This window comes from Lepidochelys kempii, chromosome 8 (genome assembly GCF_965140265.1).
Source record: "Lepidochelys kempii isolate rLepKem1 chromosome 8, rLepKem1.hap2, whole genome shotgun sequence".
In the NCBI taxonomy this organism is placed as follows: domain Eukaryota; kingdom Metazoa; phylum Chordata; order Testudines; family Cheloniidae; genus Lepidochelys; species Lepidochelys kempii.
This window is the reverse complement of record NC_133263.1, coordinates 54,586,874-54,590,904: the sequence shown is the minus strand read 5'-3', so window position 1 is coordinate 54,590,904 and position 4,031 is coordinate 54,586,874.

The window sequence follows — 4,031 nt, the reverse complement described above, 5'->3', positions numbered from 1 at the left end:
GGGATGTGCTGGCTGCCCTTCCTGCAGCCCCCATTGGCCTGGAGCAGCGAACCATGGCCAGTGGGAGCTGCGATCGGCCAAACCTGCAGACGCAGCAGGTAAACAAACTGGCCTGGCCTGCCAGGGGCTTTCCCTGAACAAGCGAAGGCCCTAGTTTGAGAACCACTGGTGTAGATAAGGCCTCAAATAGCATAAATATTTTGGTTTTGACTGATTCAACCCCACCAGGGCAGGAAAATGTTGATTTTTTTATTTTTGTGGTTTTTAGGCAAAGTTGAAAACCAATTTCAGAGCTAGTACTGTGACTTGCAGCCCCAGCTACCTCAGAACTAGCCCGTAATAAGTAGAGCTGAGGAAATTTTGGAATTTCCATCCTGGCAGCTGGGATAAAAAGTTGAAATTATTTTTTCAGAACAAAAAGGGTGGGAACTGTCAAAATGTTTTGATCTAAATGTTTGAGCATTGCTGAAATCACAGTGTTTCATTTTGTTTAATGGATCAGATCAATATTAAGCAGCATTGCTCTATCTGCACACTGGTTTATGGGAGCTGTAGCTCAGGGCTGCCATTGCTTTCTGTGGGCTGGGCTCTCTGGCAGACACAGTCTCCCTCAATGCACAGCATATTCTGCTGCCAAGCTATATGGTGCGTCAAGGGAGAGGTCATCTAACGAGGGCGAAAACAATGGGGGCTCAACCCACAAACTTCCATATGGCGATGTGCTTAAAAAGGAAATGTAGTCTAGTGTGGGTTTTTTTAACCATTTGAAAATAAAATGTTTCAGGATAGTCCAATAAAACAAACTAGTCAATCTGGGTCAAAAAATAAAATATTAAATTTGCCCCCCATAAAAAAATTTAAGCATGGAAAAATTTTGTTTTGGCAGCAACTGCATTTTTTCAGAAAATGCTGATGGAAAATTCCCAACTAACTCTAGCGATTTAAAAAAGTGGGGGGGGGGGGGGGGTTGGGATATAAAAATACTGTTAGTTCAGCTGAGGATGTACCTTAATCCTCAACTGAGCTAAAAGGCTGGTGTGCACACGGTCTCTCTGGAGACAAACTTAATTTATGAGAGTGAGAGGAACTGGACACTGCAGAGACCTCTCTCGGGAGCCTGGTAACTGGGGTTCACTGAATGGGACCTGCAAGGCAAGATTTAGACTGGCAGGGTCTCAAGCAGTTTGCTGGTAAGGCTGGCTGGTGTATCAAGAGAGCGGACAAACAGCTGAAGCCCTAGCAAAGCTTCTCTTGCTGAGGCAGAGGCAGCACCCTGGCTTATGGTTCTGAACACCCTGAGAAGGCATCACAGATAAGCGATTCCACAGCCTCCTTTGGAAGCCTCTTCCAGAATTTAACTACCTTTAGAGTTAGATATTAGGGGAAGTGTTCTAACGTATTCCCTTGCTGTAGGTTAAGCCTATTAACTGCTTGCCCTACCTTCACTGGACATGGAGAACAATTGATCCCAATCCTCTTTAGAGCAAGCACCATTTACATATTTGAAGATGTAAGTCCTATCTCAGACTTTCAAGATTAAACATACCTATTTTTTTTTAACCCGGCTATAAGTCAGGTTTGCTACACCCTTTCATCATTTTTGTTGTTATCCTCTGGACTCTCTTAATTATCCACATAGTTACTAAATGGTGGTGCTCAGAATTGGACACAGTACTCCAGATGAGGCCTCACCAGTGCCAAATAGAGCAGGACAATACCTCATGTGTCTTATATATAAAAATCCTGTTAATATATCCCAGAATTATATTAGCCTTTTTCACAACTGCATCACACTCTTGACCCATTCAACTGGTGATCCACTATAATCCCAGATCCTTTACAGTAGTATTACCCCCTGGCTAGTTACTCACTTTATAGCTGTGCATTTGATTTTTCCTTCCTAAACAAAGTACTTTGCACTTGTCTTTATTGAAGATTTCTTAAAACCACATGAAAACCCATGAACACTTTCCACTGACTTTCTGAGAGAATAGATAGAAAGTAATAGGATTCATAACAGTTTGGAAGAGGGTGCAGATCAAAAAGTAACTGACAGTGAGTTAAGGCAGGCACAATCTTTCCCATACTTGAGTTCTAAAGGAGGAGATTAGATCCTGATCTTGCTGGCATATTTGTGTTTAAACTTTATTCATGCAAGATGTACCATTGACTTCAGTAGGACTACTTACATGGGTAAAGTTAAGTGTGTGCTTAAGTGCTTGCAGCATCGATCCCTAAGATTATCTTCCTCAAGGAGCATGTGGGGAAAGGGAAGATATTACTAAATTTTGGGAGACTAGAAAACACAGTCCCTCCTAACCATCCACCTCTGCCCCCTCAAGAGCATTTTTCCAAAAAGAGGAAATAGAGGCAAATGTTTTTAAGAATGCTTTTATGATCACTGTAAGAAAATAAACAAATTTTCAGAGGTAAACACACTTTAATTTCTGGAGATTTGTATAATCAGACCAATACACACTTTAAAATACCAGGAATAATTTGGGTCTGTTAGAAAAGTTATTCAATTGAAGATCTCATGTTTAGATGCATCTATATATTATATTAAAAATGCAGAAAAAAGTAATAGTGTATTATGTGCATAGAGCACTGGAACAGCAATAGAGAATCTCATTTGGAATAGAGAGCCTAAAAACATCAAAGTAAAAGCTTTAAGGAATACACAGTAGAGTTCTCCTAAAATACAGGTAGCTGAATCTGGGAGTGTGCACGGTCTTATTCTTTCCTATGATTTTTGTCATGCTGGCTCTCTGCATGCTTGCTCCAATCAATGGTTGGTTGTGCAAGGAACAGTTGCAAACGTGCAGTGCTCTTTGCTATTTCAAAGGCTACCTTCTTCCATATTTGACCCACCAGGGAAGCTTACCTACATGGCCTTACAGATTCAGGAGAAAAATCATGTCAACCGTCTAACTCAGTCAGGGGTTCTACAGTTTGTGTTCTGCAGACAGAAAGTGAGATTATTACTGCCAATTTGAAGAAGTTAATGGAAGGTTACTCTCCAAGTTACCCAGAATCCTTGGAAACTAAAATAGCAACAGTTCCTCAGACCTGATTCTCCCTGCCTTGCACATGCAGTCATTCTTACCTGTGCAAAGTGGGTGTAAAATGCTACCAAATCAAAATTCTTCAGGCACCTAGATGGTAGCATTTTGCCAAGGTGTAAACAAATACACAGGGTGTACTGGAACATGAGGTCCAATATGTGTAGAGGGCCCCTTCACATCAGCAATAAATGACATTTGTAAGAAGCAGTAGTGCTTTGCATTGCCATGTAGAACCTCTGGTTCAATTCCTGCTCCAGCTCTGGTGCTGCTTTAGCCAGCACATGCTGGGAACAAGATGGAGCAAGTGCCTTCTGTCACAAAAGTTACAATACTTACATTTTTTTTGTTTGAGGAAACACAGGGAGAGCAAGAAAATGGAGAAGAGAGATGAAGGGAAAGAAGCTTATGGAAGAAGAGTGTCTTCTGGGAGTTCTGGGCACAGAAACCTGATTCCTTTTACTCACTAGTAAAAACGGGAGTTTTTGTAGGTTTATCTGACATAACAGCTGCACTAAAATACCAGGCTGAGCAGAATGATGTCATGTCAGAGTACAAGAGACATTACTTCACCCACATCTCAGCATCATAAAAAGTGTGTGGGGGAGGGGAGGGTTGGGACTGTCATAGTAGATGGAAATTCCAGAAGTCCTTTATAGAGAGAGTCCTCTTCCCTTTCCAGAGGAATTCAGGTTCCTTGCTGGAATTCCTTCTCCTCTTCCATCGGCATTAGTAGTGTCTACACTGAAGGACTGCAGCTGTAGCATTTTCAGTACAGACATACCCTTATAAGTTTGCTTCATTAGAAGCAAACCTTGCTTTTGTGCACCATAGGGCAGAGGCAACTACAGGCAAAGTTCAAATTTCAATTAACTGAAAATCCTGATGAGCTGAATCAGCAGTGCCCGTGCATTTAATGAACCGCGGAATGCTCTTCAGTTAACCTCTTAGTGGCTCATTAAACGCATG